The sequence below is a fragment of the Sarcophilus harrisii genome, chromosome 2, assembly GCF_902635505.1.
Source record: "Sarcophilus harrisii chromosome 2, mSarHar1.11, whole genome shotgun sequence".
Taxonomy (NCBI): domain Eukaryota; kingdom Metazoa; phylum Chordata; class Mammalia; order Dasyuromorphia; family Dasyuridae; genus Sarcophilus; species Sarcophilus harrisii.
This window is the reverse complement of record NC_045427.1, coordinates 331,290,649-331,313,359: the sequence shown is the minus strand read 5'-3', so window position 1 is coordinate 331,313,359 and position 22,711 is coordinate 331,290,649. Positions and strand designations below refer to the sequence as shown.

At 36.1% G+C, this 22,711-nt stretch overlaps 1 protein-coding gene across 1 annotated transcript in view; it reads left to right on the top strand.

The window, feature by feature from the left end:
• The first annotated feature begins 3,974 nt into the window (after window positions 1-3,974).
• The window catches only part of BAZ1A (bromodomain adjacent to zinc finger domain 1A), a 198,075-nt gene continuing 179,338 nt past the window's right edge, over window positions 3,975-22,711 (top strand). Inside the window, exon 1 of the mRNA XM_031952855.1 lies at window positions 3,975-4,055. The gene's annotated coding sequence lies outside the window, so the exon portion shown is untranslated. The remainder of the gene's footprint in view (window positions 4,056-22,711) is intronic.

Below are 22,711 nucleotides of genomic sequence, written 5' to 3'. Positions count from 1 at the left end.
TCTTTTAAAGTGTTACTGTTTAAAATAGTGCTTTATGATTACAAATTCCAAACATTTCCTGGAAGATTTTTGCAAGGGACTGCAAAATTTCGGATTCCAGGTAGGAATCTAGCTCTGCCTTGTAATGCCCATCTAACCCAGAATCCACCAGCAATGGCTGTTTTGGAACTAGAATTCCTGGAAGGTCAATGTAAAGTGTCTTGGACAATTCATGGAGAATTCTGGGGGGAAATGACAGAAAAAGAAAAAAGACTAGGCAGAATTGAGTATGTTTGTTCATGTTCTTCATATTGGTCAGCCCAAATCTTTGTATCTTTGTTATTTGCATCTGCTAATACAAGTGTTCATTACTTTTCTCAATCTATTCATTGGAAAATCTAATATATAGGATCTTAATCAACAAAGTTTCCAGTGGGAAGAGCATGCAAAGAAAATCTATGCAAATAACATTCATCCATGTAGAGGAAAATTGGTTTCAAATTTTCCCTGCAGCTTGGTCACCAATTGAATAATGAAGAATATCCATACACCAAAGTATCAGAAAACTGTGCTGCTAGGCAGTGGGAAAGTAAAGCTCATTTTGGGGGAGAGAATAAGTTTTTTTTAAATACTTAAGTGACTGAGTTTACTTGGTGCCATTAAAGATTTAACTTGCTAATTTTAACATGACATAGTTGTAATAAACTGTGATGTTTTGTTCTGGTAAAAAAAAAAAAAAAAAAAAAGCAAAGAAAGACTATGGTGAATAGCTGATTGCCACTGCTGAGGAAAGCATAGTTTGTATAGTGGTTGACTGACAATAAAGGGGAACTATGGTTTGGTGATACAAACACCTCAAAGACATCTTTTCCTGTAGGGTAGGCCTTTACAACTTCAAGTCAGGGAAGTCACCCTCCTAACAGCCTCCTCTTGCATGTCTAAAAACAAAAACCCAATTTTTTTTACGCTCAGTGCTACTGTATCTGGTTGCAGTGTATTTTGTGCTTCCCTTCCTTACTGTACTTTCTTTCTATCCACTAATTATCACAGTGATAAATTAGAGAAAAAGTCTATGCATGTGTGTGTGTTTGTAAGTGTGTGTGTTTGTGTGTGTATGTATGTAATTATTTTCAGGATAGATATTAGAGGAAAAATTAAGTCCAGAAAAAAAATGGTAGATATTCCATTGCTTATTACTCTGCCTCCTTTTCTTCCCTCACCCTGCCTCCCAGCCTTGCCACACATAGTGGGAAACATGGAAGAGGAGCCTTCATGACATTGGTTGGATTGGTTTTCTAAAGTGAAAGAGAGGGGGAGATTAGAAACATGGAAAGAATCATAAATTTCCCCAAGTTGTTGGTAAGCAAATTAGATGCTATTATCTTTAACATAGGGAGAACCAAACTTCACCCATAATTGGTGTACTCCCTCTTTATGTAATACATGGACAATAATTATTCTTTTATAATAACAAAATATTTTCACATACATAGAAACTTTTTTCTGTCTTTGATTTTCTTGAAATATATGTACAGTTGTGGTATTCCTTACTTTAGAAACATTTCTAAAATAGTTGCAAAATAGATTTCACCTCTATCAAGACGGTTTTTATATGCCTATTGTCTATAGTCCTTTGAACCTATATATCCTTTTGCTCTCATCATCTTTGACAAGTTATTTTGCTTAGTATTTTTAATTAACAATTAAGAACATTCCTTCATATGATTGTTAATAGCTTACCTTCTTTCAAAAACTTTGTTAATATCTTTTGCCTATTTATCTCTTGGTAGCCATTACTAATATATTTGTATTAGTTCCCAATATAATTAAAATATCTGGGTTATTACATAACATTATATCTTTCTATTGGCTGTCTTCATTCCCTCCTTTTACTTCTGCTCCTTAGAATGTCTTTGTTCAAGGCAAAGCTCCTAAGTCATCATTTGGTGTTTTCTACTTCTTATTACTCTGAATACATATTAGCACCTTCTTCCTGTAATAGGATATAACTCATTGAAAACAGTGACTATTTGGTTTTTTTGTGTTTGAATCCTAAGGCCTAGAAGTTTCTTGCATATAGTAGGTTATTAAATAAATATTTATTGTATTAATTTAAATTAACCAAATACTTGCTATCTACTTTTTTCTTCTTATCCTAGTTGCATTGATTTTGGAAGGGCAAAGTCTTTTAAATTTTATTCAATTTAAATAGTGTATTTTGTCATTTAGGATCACTCCATCTTATATTTATTTATCAATTATTCCCTCATCATAACTGTGAAAAGCACCTCCTTCCTTTTTTCTCTTATTTTTCTAAATGACATGACCTTTTGTGTTTAGTCTGTATATTCATGGAATATATTGTGTTGATTTCTGCTGAACTGGTTTTGGAGTTTTTTCAGTAGTTTCTATTGAAAATGGAGTCACTCCAATGAAAGTTTTTGTTATTGGGTTTACCAAATAATTAACTACTCTGAATGCTTCTTGATATGTTTCATTTTCCAGTTTTTCTACTTTCTAACCAGTAACAAACAATTTTGCTGACAAATGCTTTGGGGGTTCCTGCTTCATAAAATAGTTTTTCCCTAAGAAGACAATAAAATGAATTGTCCTCTGGTCTTCAATGGGCGTAGGAGACAAAGGTTCAAACCATTAATGTAAATTTCTGATTTTTAAAGGCATGCAAGTCCAACATATGAGCAGTCTGCTTATTCAATATGGTATATAACACCACATTTGAGGAGTCCTATTGATACAGCCTTTTGGACAAATAATCTACAATAGCAAATGCAGAGGTAAGAGGAGCTGAAATCTACTGAATCAATGCTTTTTCTTTGTTGAATATTTTTTTCCATTTTATTTAAAAATGTACTTTAAAAAAAAATTGTAGTCAATATGTTGACTACAAACACATTCTGTTCTCATTCTAATCATATCCCTGAACCTAAGTCAAGATCAAACCAGAACAGCTATAACTTTCCTTCATCTCTGTTTTCCACAATTTAGTTTGAGATTCTTGAACTTTTTATTTGTCCAAGTGAATTTTGTTATTATTCTATGTAGTTTTAAGTAAACACTTAGGAGTTTGCTTGTTGTCCCATTAAAAATGTAAATGAATCATCATTTTCATTGTAGCATTATTATTTTCATTGTATTAGCACAGCCCAATCATGAGCGATTCCTCTCCCTGCTGATCTTCTCCACTGCACTATTACTTAAGCCACAGTTGGTGCTCCTCTTATTCCATACTTTAAATTTTCTATAGGAATGTGAAGGATTCTTTTGAGTATTAAATTATTAAAATAATGAAACATGCCACTTCTGATGCTTTGAGTCTTAAAAGTCAGAAGTGAAAGAAATGGAGTAAAAGAGAAGGGAGGAGGGCAATACTCTTCTGATATTTATTTAATGATTACTGAGGAGGCTTATAACCTTTCTTCCAATAATTGTCTTCTTTCTTACATCAAAAAAAAAAAATTGTTCTCTGTCAAGAGAGCAAAGAAAAGGTAGGCTTAGCAACTCTGATTTTATTTTTTTTGCAAGCTAGGGCTTGAATTCAGATACTAACAGTACTCAACAGCATAAGCTTGCTCTTTATATTTGGCACTGCTGATACCTATCTGAAGCAACCAGAGAGATAAAAATAAATTTAAGAAATGCTAGAAAAAAAATTCCAAAATAGATCCTACCCATAACTTATGTTCCTTGGTATTTAATTTAATTGTTGATTTCATAATATTTAAGGAGGATAAATAAGGAATATCTTTAAAAATTCACTTAATATCTTCTTTAATTATTTAGAAATCTGAATAATAATTCACAAGGGAATATGTTTTTTAAAAAATAGCTTTTACATCCTCATGATTTCAGAAATGATTATATTATGGTTTTATTACCTTATTTTCAACTGTGATGCTAATTGTTTTCAGCTTTCTAGAATGTTGGGACTCTAGTGCTGTTTTCCCACTGGCTACTCTACTGGTTTTTAACTGCTGGAAAGAAACCAGTAGAATAAATAGAACTCCACATCCATAGCAATATGAAGTTCAGCCTATAACATTTCATCACCAAAAAAGGTAATCATTTCAATATTTCTTTGCTGTTTGGAATTTTTCCAGTATGTAGTGGCAATCAATTTTTTCTTATTTGCCAATCTGTAAACTACCAGTGATGTCAATATTAAGTAGTCTTTGTGGATACTAATTGAGAGTGACACTAAACAACACAGTGAAACTTATCTTCATTACCTCTTCACATGCTTTTCTGTAGTGTCTCCCCACTTAACATGAATCCAATCCATTATCATTATCTTTCATGTATGTTTCTTTGCTGTTTTACAATGTACAAAGTGCTTTAATTACCATTCCCCAATGTGGTACAAGTATTTTCTCAAATTTAAAATGAAGAAACTCAGGTTCAGATAAATAAGTAACCATGTCATAAACATATGGTCTGGTTAAATTTGCACCTTAATTTTTGTCTTTAGTTACAAAATGCAGAAATTTAGAAGAAAGATTTTTGGACTCCATTTCTCCCTGTATCCTGACTCCTCCTAATCTTTAAGGGTTTTAAGGGCTAACTCCCTAAAGGAGATACTAGATGAAAAAAAATTAAGTTTTTAATGACTATAAAATGGATTTTTATGTAAGATTATACACTATGAGGGAAGGAATATTTTTATTTTAGGATGAAATAATGAGGTAAACTTAGTCTAGGAGATTAATTCTGAAAGAAAAGCATAAATATGACTATATTTCAGGTTTGATGCCAGCAAGTATGTGTCGTCATTTAATAGAAATAGAAATTTCTATTAAAATGAGGATAATGTACAACTGCTTCACAAGAATGTTACAAAAATTAACTAATTAATGTTGTGTAATACATTAAAATCCAAAACAGGCAAATAATAAGAATTTAAGTTTGTATACTATTAATTTTTTAGATTAACTTTACTGCCAAGTTAGTAGATATAAATTTGATCTGATAATGATTGAGTAATTTTAATAACACATAAAATATCAAATTTATATAAAAGGAACATATCAAGCTTCCATTATTGATAAATAACATTAAAAACTTTGCCATATGTAATATTTGCATTAGCTGCATATTTGCTATATGTTAATTTAAGCAATATAATTATGTAATTTTGTGGGTTGTTTTTTTTTTAAGATTCCTGGCACCTTGCTTAGTATTTATTAATTTCTGTTTGTTTATAGAAATGATTATGATTTCCAGTTTAATTTTTTTGCAAATTACATGAACATTTTAATAATTACAACTTCCAATTTTAGGCAACAGAACTCATAGAATTAATCTTTAAATTAAGGAATACATTTTAGATTTCTATAAATATACTAAAAAATTGGGTGCAATTTTGGAAATTTGATGATTTTTAAAATACTGAAGTGTTTTAAATTCATCATAATTAGATAATTTTATTTACCTTCAATAACTTATGGATATTTTGGATATTCCACATTTAACCTAGGATCAAAGAATCATAACTTAAGAGACAGAAAATCATATAGATGGGCAGCTATATGTCACCGTGGATAGAGCACTGGTTCTAAGGTCAGGAGGACCCGAGTTCAAATCTGGCCTGAGAAACTTAACATTTCCTAGCTGTGTGACCCTGGGCAAGTCACTTAACCCCAATTGCCTTACCCCCAAAAAAGAAAAGAAAATTATACAAATTAGAAAGCTTAAAGTTGCAAAGCAGAAATCTGAAGTCCTGTCCTTAACTCAAACAAGATCCCTTTGTGGTACAGTATTGCTTCAGAACTGTACAGATGTGGGTTGATAAGAAAGCATTTGATGGTTAGGCTATGATGGTGCTAATAAAACTGTATAGGGAAATTTAGCATTAAAGAGGCCCTTCAGTCCCATCCAAACCTCAAGCATTTTCTAAAGCCTTTTTGGATCATGGGGTGTAGTGTTCCCTCTAAAATGTAATGTTCTCTGTTGAGGTTTTCTTGGGGTCTCTGGAGGCAGCCTTCCTTTCATTTCCATAATCACCATAAGTACAGCCAAGTGTTAAAATCCAAATCTTTTATTGTCTTCTTCAAAGTATTATCTCTTTCACTTGGGGCTTGGCTAGTTTTCTGGGGGCCTTCTGGAGTCTTGGTTTCAGTGGAGAAGTGAAGGAGAAAGCCTGCCACCAAGGTGGTGTGAGATGGGATGAATCTGTCTGAGTCCAAGGGCTTATGCTCCAGCCTGCAGCCTCCAGCCTTCTGTCTGCTTGTCTCTGAATCTCTGAATCTCCCTGGCTGAGGCTTCTTGCTTATATGCTGTTTACTGAGTACACACCAATCATGACATCACTAGGAAATCATTATTTGTTGTAGGATTAAATCAATGCTAAACTAAATTTAACCATTATCTCCTTAATTCCACTTAATACCTTATTTCAGTTCTGGCCCATAACATCTCCTTGTAGGATTAAATCAATCATACTGAACCATGCTAAATTAGATAACTATTGTTATCTATTATCAATTCCACTGACTTAATACCTTGTAAGAATCCTTTGTTTCAAGTTCAGAGTTCTGGCCCATAACAATGGGGATGGTGGTTACAGAAGGTAGATCACAGAGGTAGGAGATAATTGTAAGTATTCAGGTCCTTTCAGAAACCTCTATAAAGATTTTTGTGGAAATGTCCGAATGGAAACTCTTGAATTTGCCCAAACTATATAATGTAAGTAATAATAAGTAAATATAAAATCCTCATGAAGATAGAAGATATTTCTTCTTTAGTGATGGAGACTAGATGTACTAGAGTCTACTGTAGTAATCCATGCCACTTTTTTATACCAATTCCCTAACCACAATTTTGTGTGGACCATGAGAAAGATTGATGACATCCTGAAAGTTTTTAGTGGCCAATAGAGAGATGAACAAAGATAGACCCATCACTACAAGGGTGTCTGACCTTATCAGTGCTGTAGATCAGGTAGTTTTGGTTCAGGTTGAATTGCATGAATGTATTAGCTTCATCACTTTTTCTCATTATTCCTGTGGCTTAAGTAGCAATGTGTTTTCACCTAGAAAGGAATCCATTATATGTTCACCTGACTTAACCAGGGCTACTTGAACATCATACCACTACATTTTATTGGGCAAATACCTGAGTCTTCCCTTCCTGAGAACACTGATACTTTATAAAATTGAGAATATAATGTTGACCATGTTAGATGTAGTCATACTGGTGAGGTCCTACATTAGTGTATCCTATGAGGGATGAATGGAACAAAAAACTAAGAAAATTCAGATTCTAGATTTCTTAGTCAAGTTTTGGTTATGAAAAATAATTAAAGATTCCATGAACAGTCTAGAATAAGCTACTGATACTTGCTCCCCCACAATCTCAGAAGGAAGCCTAAAAGTTTATTAGACTCTGAGAACTCAGATTTTCCATCTGATGTTCCTATTTACTGAATTACACACAAACTATCTCTTTCAAGTGGTACCTAGAGCAGGCTACAGCCCTGAAAGATCTAAAGCTTGCCATTCAGCAGATTCTCTCCTTGAGGCCTTATGACCCTATAGGGGTTTTTTGGAATTCTCTGTACATAACTATCAGCCCAAAAGGAGTATTGAGAATAGCAAGGATAAGCAACCATAGGCCTCTCTTATTATTGGATCCTATAACCTTTTATTTCAGTTACCTATTATGAATGGGAAATATGTACCCTTTATCAAAGTATATAGAACACCAGGCAGACTCTTATCATTAAATGAAAATTATTTGTTTAAAGTTGCATTTGCCTAAGCCTCTCAATTTCTAATACCTTTTATAAAAAAACACATGATGACTATATCAGAGACTGAGGCCTAAAAACTGCCTTTTCTGCTAGCCTTCATCTATAGATGAAGAGTCTTCATCTATAAGAATCTGACTTCTAAGGAATACTATTTGACCTGATTTATGCAACTGGACTTCAATAGCCAAATTTTCTAATTTGATAAGAAGAGATACTTTAAGAAATGGAGTTACTGACAAATCCTACCAGTGAGCTGACATGGGAAAGAGTCTTAAAAGGTGGGGAAGAAAAAATCTTCATCTGTATTGATTCCTGGGCAATGGCCATGGGACTAGCCAAGTGGTAAGGGGTTTGGAAAAAACAAGACTAGATAAAAGAAGGATTTTCCTTTTAGAGCCAGGGCAAATGGAGGAATTTTTCTGATGCCTTTTATTGGATTTAGTTTTTTGTGAGGTATGTCAGAAATCATCAAAAACATTATATATTTTCTACTGAATTAAACAACCAGGTTGGAGCAGACACAAGAACAGCAGAGGGTAGGGTGTATGTCAGTTACCAATCTGGATATAATGGCAATGATGCCATGTTGTGCTGGGCATGAGATCAGATTATACACCTAAGGATAAAAGAGCTGTACTTGACCAATGGGCATTTTGTGTCAATCAAAAACTACTCAACCCAAGTAGCCTTCAACCTATCTCCAAATATAGGTTCTTACCCCATCTCAGGGCAAGAAGTTTCCCCCTGTTTTTCAACAGTTGCATCAATATTCATTTGACTTTCAGATATTCACTTTCCCAGGAAGTATGGATGAGATGAATCAGCCACTCTAGGAAGAAAAAAGTCCTCTAGTCCAATGGTGTCTTAGATCAGAACAACTTACCTGATAAGAACAAGAATGTACTCCCTTTGGAAATATTTTTGGCTTACCTAATATTGATTTAATTAAACTTCAAAATCACTGTCCCTTCAGAGAGTTCTATATGTCCTAGAGAAATAGTTCAGGTTTCCCTCAATTGTTCTTCTGAAATAGTGCAAATATTTTTTCTTTTTTTTTTAATTCTTTTTTTTATAGATTTTTATTTACAAGATATATGCATGGGTAATTTTTCAGCATGGGGGAGCAAGTATCAGTAGTGGAACAATTGCAAAACCTTTTGTTCCAATTTTTCCCCTCCTTCTCCCCACCCCCTCCCCCAAATGGCAGGTTGACCAATACGTGTTAAATATGTTAAAGTATAAGTTAAATACCATGTATGTACACATGTCCAAACAGTTATTTTGCTGTACAAAAAGAGTCAGAAGGAAATCAAAAATGTAGGTGGACAAAAATAGAGGGATTGGGAATTCTATGTAGTGGTTCATAGTCATCTCCCAGAGTTCTTTCCCTGAGTATAGCTGGTTCAGTTCATTACTGCTCTATTGGAACTGATTTGGTTTTTCTTATTGTTGAAGAGGGCCATGTCCATCAGAATTTATCATTATATAATATTGTTGTTGAAGTATATAATGATCTTCTGGTCCTGCTCATTTCACTCAGCATCAGTTCATGCAAATATTTTTTCTAAAGAAAGGATTATTTTAATGATTTAGTAAGAGGAGTTATAGGTAGTAAGCTTATAGGGTGGTAAAACTATGGAGAATGTGTATTTACTTGGAATAAAAACATCCTCTATCTCCCAACTTTTTAAACACTGGATTATGACCCCATATGGGATCTGAATGTGGGGGGCACAGTAAATGTTTGATTTATACACCAATTTTATATGCCCATCTATACTAAGGGCTGCAAAAAATTTCTTGGGCAAAAAGGTGCTGCAAGTGGAGAAAGTTTAAGAAGCTTTGCTTTAGCTGATCTGATAGTAATTCTTTAACCTTGGATCAAGGTCTTATATAACCATTCTGTCAAAAAAGAGGGGGCAGTCATGTCTCAGAAGTCTATAAGGGGGCAAAAATTTGGTATAATCTCTTTGAACTGACTTTTAGGGAAGTGAGCAGAGGAATAATGAGTGAGTTGATGGATGGGGAAACTCTTTAGTATCAAGCTAGATACCAGGACAGGTTGCATGCAAAAAGTTTATATCTTAGCCACTTTGTAGACGATCCCCGTGTATAATGAAGAATGTGTGACTTAGCTGGAGGGGCCATCATTTGTGCTATTTCCTGGCATTTGTTGATTGAGACTTTGAATTCAGTCATTTTAAAGAAAGTGGGGAGAAACCTGGTATTTCTGGTCTTCTTTCTCTTCCACATTTAGGCTGCTCCCTTCAAGAGACTCATTACTTTTTGTTGTTGAATGTTTATTTCATTTTTGCTATTTTTGTGATTTAGTTTTTTTTTTTCTCTTAGGAACAACAGAGTTGTCAGTCAGTACCACCTATACTCAGTGCCAGCAAAGGGTCTCCTGTAATTTCTTATGGATCAATTGTCTGCTCCCCTTGATTGGCCACTTCACTGAGTTTTTAAAAGTCTTTCAAAGTTGTCATTACATTGTTTACTGTGAAATTTCCACAAAACTATGGTGCTTTTTGTAAGGCTGAAATCGAAAGGTGTACGAATCAGCAGAGCACCTAAGGCTAATTACCTATTCGATGTGAGTTAATGGCTCTATAAGCTTATACTTAGATGATAAGGTAACGTGATGGCTCTCCTCAAGACTGGCTTTGGGATGAAGGGGAGGAGAGGGCTGAACTCGGACTCCCAGAATCCAGGAGACATCTTTGGCCGGCTTCCCCTCCTTCCTTCTCCCCTAAGGGTGAGCTTTGATGGGACTCACTATCTAGGCCCTCCAGAAAGTTAGTCCGGACCTTCTACTTATTCATCAGGGAATAGTTGAACAAATTATGACATATAAATGTAAGTGTCGGGTTACCTTTTCTTTCTCCCTGCCCCTAGTCTCCTCATTTCTTCCTTAATACACCCTCTTTACTCTCTGGGTGGTCACTTTAATGATTCACTTGCTACCATTTGAGGGTCCTTTATCCATGGGATTCTGAGGACCATCTACACCTAAAATGAGAAATCTTAAAATCCCTACCCATCCCTATAACCTCAATGGAAGATTCTGTATTTCAACTTTCGTTCGGTTCTCTTTGCATTGCTCGGTAAACTTCCCCCATTATTCCTGCCCAAAATCTACCACTCTTCCTATTTATACCCTTTGGTTCCAATCAAAACAAGTATCGCCTTTGTGTCCGGCATTCTTATGGCATGAAGAGTAGGGGAATACTGTCGCATCCATCCCCACACACACACACACACACACACTCCTTGGTTCCTGGCTCTTTCTTATAAGGGAAACGAGGCTGACACATACTTCACAATATGATCGAGAATTATTATTGAAAGACCGGGGAAACAACGTATCAACTAAAAAAAAAAAAAAAAAAAAAAAAATTTGGCGGACAGGTGGGAAAGGAGTATTTCTATTGAGCATCTTTTAGGTCTCATGAAAATTCTCCCTCCAGTTCTCGTGTCCTTACCATAGGGGCCGCTAGGCACCTCCGTCGCTGGATTCACGTCCCTGGATTCAGGCGGAAGAGCTTCCTCCTCCCCCTCCTCCCCTCCTCCTCCTCCTCCTCCCTCACTCCTCCTCCTCCCTCCCTCCTCCTCCCCTCCCCCTCCTCCTCCTCCTCTCCTCCTCCCCTCCCCTCCTTCCCCTCCTCCTCCTCCCCTCTTCCTCCTCCTCTTCCTCCTCCTCCTCCTCCTCCCCCTCCCTCCCCTTCCTCCTCCTCCTCCTCCTCCTCCCCTCCTCCTCCCTCCTCCTCCTCCTCCCTCCCTCCTCCTCCTCTCTTCCTCCTCCTCTTCCTCCTCCTCTTCCCTCCTCCCCTCCTCCTCCTCCTCCCCTCCTCCTCCCCCTACTCCTCCTCCTCCTCCTCCTCCTCCTCCCTCGCGGCACCACTGACTGAAGGCCTCGCAGGGAGGACGACCCTCAGTCCCAGAGAAGCGGGACCTGCCAGAGCTTCCTCGCCGGCCTATCACCATTGTCGCGGGACCGGTTCCCCCGTGGCCAAGCAGCCGGACCCCCAGCGCCGGGACGAGCTCCGGCGTGGGGAGAGTTCCTGGCGCCGGCTCGGGCTCGTCCTGCGCTGGCTGCTTAGCGCCCGGCTCCCTCCCCCCGCGTTTGCTAAAACAGAAGTTACTGTTCGATCTCGGAAAGGTTGGAGCGAGCTTGGGGATGTCTGGTGCCCTCGGAGCCCGGAACAACTGGACGGTAGAGACTCAAAAGTGAGACACCGAGCGATCCCAGAGCCGTCTGGCCGGGGGGTGCCGAGTGGCCGGCAAAGGCAAAGTGCCGAACGCTCACCTGCACCCTACCTGGGAAAAGTTGCCGGGAAAAAAGGCTCTATTTTAGTACTAGTCTTAGTTTGTTCTCTAGTTCCTGCTTAAGAGGTGACTGATTTATAAAGTCACCTGCGCAAACGGAAGGGCCAAGATTTCTGCTTTTTCTCAAAGAGCACAATGTCCCAGATGTGGGCTCAAGTTGAGATGAAAGCTGGAGATGGACGCGATCTTCTCATTTACTGTTGATTTACGGATTCATTGTTTCCCAATTGTGATTTACCCTGTGGGAATATCATGTCCTGTGAACAAGCCCAATCTCGAAACAAATTGACGTGCCTAGCTCAGTCAATAAACACTAAGTGATAACTACGTACTGTGATGAGTGCTGAGGATTCAAAGGAAATCAAAAGACAGTCTCCGTCCTTAAAGGGCTTCCAGTCTAATTAGGAAGACAGTATGTATGCAAATTAATATGTCCAGATGAACTATATACCGATCTGAAATAATCACTTGGAAGAAGGCGCCTGAAGAAGGATCAGAATCCTGTCAAAGGTGGGATTTTAGGTACCTATTAAAAAAAAAGTAGGAGGCAGAGATGAGGTAGGAGGCTCTTACTGTAGGAATAGGAATTACCGGAGAAAATACCCAGTCAGAAAATGGAATGTCTTTTGTTGAGAAATAGCAAGGAGCTGTGTCTATGAATTAAAGAATAAGAGGATAACATGGGATAAGTTGTAAGGAAGCTAGAGAGAGGGTGGAAGGTAAAGAGAATGTTATTCAATATCAAGAGAGGATTTTATGTTTAATCCTGAAGGTGATACTGGAGCTTATTGAATAGGAAGTGACGTGATCGGACCTGTGCTTTAAGAAAATAACTTGGGCGGCTGAGTGGAGGATGACTAGATTAGAGAACGGTTTGGGCAGCTAAGTGGAGGGTGATTGCATTGGAGAACATTTTTGTTAAGCCCATCCACCAACAGGCTTTTGCAGTAGCCTGTTTTACAAAGTACAATTTATGCCTGTACCAGGTTGGTAGCAATATCAGAGGAGAGAAGGAAGCTTATTTGAGAGATCTCACAAAAGTGAAATTTTCAGTTTAGAGATGAAGGATAGTAAGGAATTGAGGGTCACGTCTGGGTTGTGAGCTTGGGGGACCGAGAGGATCATGGTACTTTTCACAGAAATAGGGAAATTTGTAAGCAAAAAGCATTTGGAAGGGACTAGAATTGTGCACAGAGGTTGGGACTGCATAGCTATTTGAGATACTGATATCACAAGCATTTGAGATACTGATAATTGAATCTATAGAAGCTGATGAAACTGGCAAATAAAAGAATATGCTGAACAGAAAAGAGCCTAGGATAGGACCCTGATAAGTAGGTATAGCCTGGATGTGGATCCAGCAAGTAGATCTGAGAAGGAATGAGTATATAGACAGAAGAACCAAGAGAAAGTTAACACAAAAATCTAGAAAAAAGAGAATATCAAGATGAGGGTGAACAACAGTGTCAGAGGCTGCAATGAAGTCAAGAAGGATGATCAGGGATGAGAAAGAACCATTAGATTTGTCAGTTAAAGAGATCACTGTTAACTTTGATGAGAGCAGCTTTGGTTGAAAGATGAGGTTATAACAAAATTTAGTGGTGAGACCTATTGTAGACAGTCTTCTCAGACATCATGCCTATCAAAGAATAGTGCAGGGATGTTGTGGAGGCCTTGTATCAGCAGAGAGTAAAATGCCTTATACATGTGTGTTCCCTACTCATGCGCCTCTCTATTATTACTGTACTGTATGTATGTGCTCATTCTTCCCACTAAGTGTATCTATGGAAAGTATATCTCAAATTTATAAGAGGGAATGGTCATATTATTCTGTTTCATCAAATAGCTTCTAAACTAATTTTTCCATGGTTGTCTTGAACATAAATATGTCAGTTGGGGATAATGAGCTTTAGCTTTTAATTAGCTTTTAATGTTACTGACTCACAGAATACCCAGAACCTAGAATAATCATCTCTGAGATAACCCATCCTTACTTCAGAGAAGAGATTACAGAGTGGGATAATATATTATGGGTCCACAGAGTTTACTTAATATTCCATTGTATTCATATACCACAAATATTTAGCCACTCTTCATTCACTGAGCACCTACTTCATTACCAGTTCTTTGCTACTACAAATGGTGCTGTGATTACTTCACATCCAATAAATTGGCAAAGATGACCAAAAAAATGTCACTGTTGGAAAGGTTATGAAAAAGCAGTCACTCTAGTTCATTTTTGAAATAATTCAATTCAGTTTTGAATTAATATAACCCTTAAATAAACTTAGAATTATGCAAATAGAGTAATTAAAATATCCATACCTTTTGATCCAGAGACCCAGGTATATATACTCCAATGTGATTATTGACAAAAAGATGAGCACCATATATATACCAAGATATCTATAGCAGCATTTTTGGTGGTAGCATAAACCTGGAAACAAAGTAGGTACCCATCATTTGGGGAATGGCTAAACAAATTGTGATACTGTGTATATAGATTATCAGTATGATAGAAGAAATGATGAATATAATGAATAGCATGGAGATGTGAAAAGCCTGGAAAGACATTAACTGATGCAAAGGGAACTAAGATCTAGGAAAACAACATACTTAATGACAACAATGTAAATAGAACATTTGTTGAAAACGAATCTTGTAATATCTACAAACATATGGCAGTTCTTTCTGTGGTGGCAAAGAATTGGAAACTGAGGGGGGTGGCTGTAAATTGGGGAATGGAAGAACAAATAATGGTTTGTGAAGATGATAGAGTACTATTCTATTGTAATAAACAATGGACATGGTTTCAGAAAAATATGGGAAGACTTTTATGAACTGATGCAAAGTGAAGTGAGCAGAACCTGGAGAAAAGTCTATACAGCAGCAATAACTTTGAAAGACATCAGGATTTTGATTAATATAATGACCAACCACAATTCCAAACAAATTTTAAAACGGGCTACCCACTGTAATAGATAGATACTGATGAAGTCAGAATAGAGACAAGCATCTTTTTTTTTTCCCCTTTCCTTTCTCTTTTCAACATGACTGTGGTAATTTGTTTTGCTTGCATATACATATATATATATAATAGGTTTTATTTTTCTTCTCATTGGTTGGAAGAAAGGGGAGAGGAAGAAGGAATTTGGAACTAAAAATAAAATAAAATTGAATTTTAAAAAACAAAATAAATGTTGAAAAATTATAAAGAAAAAAGTTGCAGCAAAGTGGAGAGAGTGGTAGGGCTGGAGTCAGAAAGATCTGAGTTCAAATGTGAAGCCATTTAACTTTTGTTTGCCTTAGTCTCCTTATTTATAAAACAGTATATGGTATATAGTATAAAATAGCATATAGTAATATAATAATAGTATATATCTCTTAAAGTTATTGTGTGGATCAAATGCAATACCAATTGTGTGGACAGATATATAGAGAAATATAAATTTAATATACATAGTAGATATAAAATTAATATGTAAGAAAATCCAAATCATTCATAATAATTTCATGATATCATATAGAATGACTTTATTTTTATATGGGGAAATGTTTGTTTTTTTAATTCTAATAACAAAAGTTTAAAAATAAGTAACTATATTCAAGTTAGTCATGTGGGGCAATATTAGGAACTAGTCAAATTCCTTTTTAACTTGTTAAGTCTGCTCTATTACCTTTATTCTAAAGAGGTGATACATAAAAAGGACAGTGTGTCTTTCCAATGATATCTAACTTCTAACTTTACTCTGCATGGAGGGAATGAAGGGATAATCATCTATAAAAAATTTGGTAAAGATTATAAAAAGTTTAATTACTTAAACATTTGTAAAAAAGATGTTTCTGCCAAATTTTTAAGAGAAATTATTTACATTCATCTGCTTTTCCTCCCACTCATTTCTCATTTCTTTGCTCTCTGCCTACTGTTACTAAAACTGCTCTCTCCAAAATTAATAATAATCTCATAACTGCTTTTTTTGTATATAGATTTTTTTTTATTTTATAACTGCTTAATGAGAGTATGTTTAATGGAGTAGCTAAATTGCACAATGTATAGAGCACTGGATCTGGAACAAGGAAGATTCATGAATGTTCATGAGTTCAAATGGGCCCTCAAACACTTTACTATATCTATGTGACCCTGGATAAGTCACTTAACTGTCCCTCAATTTCTTCATCTATAAAATGAGCTGAAAAAGGAAAGGACAAACTACTCTAGAATCTTTGCCAAGAAAATCCCGACTGAGGTCATGAAGAATCAGATATGACTGAACCCCAACAAAAATGATCTGTTTAAAAGGCAGTTTTCATTTGCATCCTGGCTCTGCTATTTATAACTTGTGTAACCTTGAGCAATTCTTTGTTGGGCCTTAGTATCTTCATCTGTATAGAATAGTGTTGATTGATGAATCCCTGATCAATTGAGTTCCTCACCAGCCTATTTAATGAAATTATAAAATGTAAGGGGTAAATTAACAAAAACAATGAGGTTTTAGTGTCTTATTTCTTCCCACTATATGTGGACCATGCACTTTCAGTAGATTAACTCTTCAAAAAGTCTTTTGAAAAAAGCATCAATAACAGGTATTTTCAATCAAAAAAATTTGCATAGATCCCTATTCCAGGTGAGGGAAGGGGGGAGAAGTTGTTTTTTTTAATAATTAATGAGCTAAGTTTTGTATTCTTTGTATTTTTTTTTTTTGGTTGCTAAGGCAGTGACTTGCCCAGGGTCATACAGCTAAGAAGTGCTGTGTCTGAGACCAGATTTGAATTCAGATCCTCCTGGCTTCAGGGCTGGTGCTCTATGTATTTTCTTTTAGGTGAAATAAAGCCTATCCTATATTAGAGTTATTGTTAACTTGAAAGTTTGCATGATAGATGTGACCTAAAAGTACTTACTCATATTTTCCAGGGGAGAGAATCCCTGTGCGGGGATAAAAACCAAAATGACAATAATAGTAAGAATATTCAGGAGATGGACTCAAAATGGCCAAATAAAAATAGGAACTTGCCTAACCTCTCCCCAGATTCCTTTAAATAATGACTCTAAACAAATTTTAGAGCACCAATGCACCCAGAAAGAGAGTAGAACATTTTTCAGCTGAAGATAATTTAGAATATCATCAGAAAAGATCTGTGGAATCAGAATGGGAGGCCCAGTGTACAATCCCAATGCAGAAAGTGCCAAGACAGCTCAGGTTCTGGCCCCAGCCCTAACCTCACACCAGGATGGGACTAGGGACCTCTGAATCATCATCAGTACTGGCACCTTCTAGACCTCTCAGTTCAGAGACAGCAAAGATGACTTGGAAGGTCAGCAGAAAAGATCTGTGGAACTAGCATGGGAGGTCAGCATGCAATCCCAGCACAGGCTGTGCCAGAACAGCCCAATCCCAGCCCTAGCCCCTACCCCAGCTACAGATAATCAGGATTCTATTGCTTTAATGTACTAGATCTTACAGCTACAGAAAAATGGCGACACTCCTAACAGTTCCAGGGTAAAAAAGAGAGCTGGTGGTCAGGTCTTTAGAAGGATCTCTAAAAACAACTTGGAATAGTGCGCCCTCCACCCTGGAAACAGAGCTTCACTTTAACAAAAGAGTTAAAAGCTGAGTAATAGGCTAGGAAAATTAACAGACAAAAAAAGTTTCTGAATATAGAAAGTTGCTATAGTGACAAGGAAGATCAAAACATACTCAGAAGATAAGAAAGTCAAAGCTCCTACATCCAAAGCCTCCAAGAAAAATAAAAATTGGGCTCAGGCTATGGAAAACTTCAAGAATGATTTTGAAAATCAAGTAAAAGATATAGAGGAAAAATTAGGGAAAGAATTGAAAGTGGTGCAAAAGGAAATACAAAAAGCTAATGAGGAGAAGAATGCCTTAAAAAGCAAAATTAGCCAATTCAGAAAAGAAATACAAAAGTTCATTGAAGAAAGCAATTCTTTAAAAATTAGAATTGAGTAAATGGAAGCTAATGACTATAGGAGAAATCAAAATGCAATAAAGCAAAACAAAAAAATTAGAAAAAGCTCTAAAATATCTCATTGAAAAAAAATAACTGATCTGGAAAATAGGTCCAGGAGAAATAATATTAAAATTCTTAGTCTGCCTGGAAGTCATGATCAAAAAAAGAATGTGGGCATCATCTTTCAAGAAATTATCAAGGAAAATTGTCCAGATACTCTAGAACCAAAGGGTAAAATAGAAATTGAAAACATCCACCGATCACCTCTTGAAAGAGATCCTAAAATGAAAACTCCCAAGAATATTATACCAAATCCCTGAACCCTCAAATTAAGGAGAAAATACTGCAAGCATCTAGAAAGAAACAATTCAAGTATAATGGAGTCAGTCAGTATAATACAAAGTTTAGCAGCTTCTGCATTAAAGAACTGGAGCACTTGGAATATATTCTGGAGAACAATGGAGTTAGGATTGCAACCAAGAATCACCTGCCTGTAATATTCTTCTCTAAAATGTAATGTTCTCTGGAAGCAGGTTTCTTGGGGGGATTCTGGAGGCCGCCTTTGTTTCAGTTCAATATAATCACCCCAAATGCAGCTAGGAGTTAAAGTCCAAATCCTTTATTGTCTTCTTCAAAATCTTATCTCCTTCACTTGGGATTCAGCTAGCTTTTTGGAGGCCTTCCAGATCTTGGTTTCATTGTTCTCCACAGGACAGCCTGACACCACTTCTCTGTCTTCCTTAGTTCTGCCCGACTGCCTTTTCTGGTTTCTGAATCTCCTCAGCTTCCAAAGGTTTGTGCTTGAGCCTCCAGCCACAACAAAGGTGGACGATGGAATGAATCTGTCTCAGCTTCAGAAAGCTTCTAGTGCACCTGTCCTTTCTGGCCCTGATAGCTCCTCCTCATATGTTCCACACTGAGTATACACCAATCATATCACTAGGAAACCATTATTTGTTGTAGGATTAAATCAATGCTAAACTAGATTTAATCACTGTTTCTTCTATTCCTCTTATTTAGCACTTTGTAAGAATCCTAATACCTACCCAGAAAAATTGAGTATCATTCTAAAGGTAGTCATTTAATGAAACAGAAAAATTTCAGGCTTTCAGGATGAAAAGACCAGAGCTGAATGGAAAATATGATTTTCAAAAACAGGACTCTGAAGAAGCATAAGGAAGTAATCAGGAAAGTGATATCATAAGGGACTTAATAAGGTTTATCTGTTTATATTCCTACATGGGAGGATTATGCTTGTAACTCACGAGAACATTCTCATTATTATGGCAGTTAGAAGGAATATAGACAAGGTACAGATATGAGTTGAATATGAAGGAATATATATTTTTTTTAAATGATGAAATTAAGAGATGAAAGGAATGTATTGAGAGAAGGGAAAGGGAGAAATGGAATGATGCAAATTATCTGGCATAAAAAGAGGCAAAAAAAAAAAAAGTAAATGAACCTTATTCTCATCAAAATTGGCTCAAAGAGGAAATAGCATGGGAGTATAGAAATCTACCTTACTCTGCAAGAAAATCAAAGGGAAATTGTAGTGTTCTTTGTTAGTTTTTTGGAGGTCTTGGAACAGCCTTCCTTTTGGCAGATTAATCACCACGAGAATAGTCAGGTATTAAAGTCCAAAAGTCTTTATATTTTCCTTCTCCTGGTGCTCAGCTAGCTTTCTTGGAGGCCTTCTGGAGTCTTGGTTTCCATGGGGGGGAGCAGTAGGACAGGCCAGCCACATGGTGATGTGAGATGAAGTGAATGAATCTGGCTCTTCTTGCCTCCAAGAGCTCGAGTTCCTGCCTCCAGTCCATTTGTCTTCCCTGGCTCTGAATCTGGTTGATTTTGTCCCAGCTTATATGCTCTCTTATAATTAGATTATCATAGGTGTGAATCTTGTAGAACTATATTAAGTACTAAGTATATGTACTGAACTAGAGAACTATTAAGCACCATGCTAACTAAACTAGATAACCATTCTCTTTATCAATTCCACTGACTTAACACCTTGTAAGAATCCTTGTTTCAGAGTTCTGGCCCATAACAGGGAATGGAATTTGGAAAGGGGAAAGGGTGATAAAAGAGAGGACATATTGGGGGAGGGAGTAGTCAGTAGCAAAACACTTTTAAGGAGGAATAGGGTGAAAGAATAAATGGGGGAAATATAGATAATAGTAATTGTAAAAAAATTTTTGAAGTAAATTTCTCTCCTAAGGTCTTATTTCTCAAAGAGGGAACTGAGTCAAATTTATAAAAAAAAAATAAGAGCAATGTCCCACTTCATAAAAGATCAAAAAATGTGATCTGTGCCCAAAGGGCTATAAATTCATGCATATCCTTTGACCTAATAGCATCTCTACTAGGTATGAATACCAAAAGAGATTTTTTTTTAAAAAGAAAATGACCAAAAAATATAGCTCTCAGGGCAAAAAAAATTGGAAATTCAGGGAATGCCCATCAATTGAAAAATGCCTCAATAAAATGCTAGTTACATTGATCAAAGTTCTTTAAATCTTTCCTAGTTGTTGTCTTTGTTGTACTGTAATCATTGGATTCTTAAATTGGACTCTGTGAACGAGTTTTAAAATATATTTCGAAAACTATTTCAACATAATTGGTTTTCTTTATACTTTATCTTATGCATTTAAAAACATCATTCTGAGAAAGAGTCCATAGGTTTCATCAGACCACTTAAAGGCATTGACACAAAAAAAAGTTAAAGAACACTAATACAAATTGTTCTCTGGGTTCCACCTACTTCATTACTCCTGAATTTTGATGCAAGGCTTCCCAGATGTCTTTGAATTCACCCTTTTTATCATTTCTTAATAAAGTAAGATAATATTTCATTAAATTAGCATACCACAAAAACATTTTTACAGTCAAAGGCCTCTGATAAAGTCTTCATTTCCAAAATATATAGAGAATTGACTCTATAAGAAATCAAGCCATTCTTCAATTGATAAATGGTCAAAGAATATGAACAGACAATTCTCAGATGAAATTGAAACGATTTCTAACCATATGAAAAGATGCTCCAAGTCATTATTAATCAGAGAAATACAAATTAAGACAACTCTGAGATACACCTGTCAGATTGGCTAGAATGACAGGGAAAGATAATGAGCAATGTTGGAGAGGATGTGGGAAAACAGGGACATTAATACATTGTTGGTGGAATTGTGAATACATCCGACCATTCTGGAGAGCAATTTGGAACTATGCTCAAAAAGTTATCAAACTGTGCATGCCCTTTGATCCAGCAGCGTTGCTATTGGGCTTATATCCCAAAGAGATCTTAAAGAAGGGAAAGGGACCTGTGTGTGCACAAATGTTTGTGGCAGCCTTTTTTGTAGTGGCCGGAAACTGGAAACTGAGTGGATGCCCATCAATTGGAGAATGGCTGAATAAATTGTGGTATATTAATATTATGGAATATTATTGTTTGGTAAGAAATGACCAACAGGATGATTTCAGAAATGCCTGGAGAGACTTACACAAACTGATGCTGAATGAAATGAGAAGGACCAGGAGATCATTATATACTTCAACAACAATACTATATGATGATCAATTCTGATGGACCTGGCCATCTTCAGCAATGAGAGGAACCAAATCAGTTCTAATGGAGCAGTAATGAACTGAACCAGCTACACCCAGTGAAAGAACTCTAGGAGATGACTAAGAACCATTGCATTGAATTCCCAATCCCTATATTTTTGCCCACCTGCATTTTTGATTTCCTTCACAGGCTAATTGTACATTATTTCAGAGTCTGATTCTTTTTGTACATCAAAATAACGGTTTGGACATGTATACTTATTTTGTATTTAATTTATACTTTAACATATTTAACATGTTTTGGTCATCCTGCCATCTAGGGGCAGGGGTGGAGGGAAGGAGGTGAAAAATTGGAACAAAAGGTTTGGCAATTGTCAGTGTTGTAAAATTACCCATGCATATAACTTGTAAATAAAAAGCTATTAAAAATTTTTTAAAAAAAGAAAAAAAATAAACATACCACAGAGTTTGCCAGATTTTCTACAACAAACACGTGTTTATAAGTATTTTTATCATGTGGGCCTAATCTTTAATCTCTTTGTTTTTAGAAGGATTTTTGAGGCAATTGGAGTAAATGACTTGCCCATGGTCACACAGCTAGGAAGTATTAAACATTTGAAGCCAAATTTGAACTGAGGTCCTTCTGAATTCAGGGCCAGTGCTCTATCCACTGCCGTATCTAACTGCCCTTTAATTTCTTTAAATTATATGTTTATCATTATATTGCTGGATCAGAGGGTATGCTGAATGTGATAACTTTTTTAATATAGTACCAAATTGCTTTCCAGATTTGTTAGATAAATCCATAGCTCAATAAGCCATTAGTCATCCCCATTTTCTTGAACTTCCTTCAATGACTATACTTTTCTTTTTTGTCGTTCTTGCGTGTTTATATTCTCTTTGATCCTATTCTATCTAATATTGGGAATTAATTCTCTATGTTTCTTTGATATCAGATCTTTATTAAAGAGAATTGCTACAAAGGACATTTTTAATGTATGCAAAAACTTATGTTAAATTTTTATATAATTAAAATTATTCATTTCACTTCTTGTGATCCTCTCAAGTTACTTGATTGCCTTTCTCTGATGTAGTATTTCTCTGATC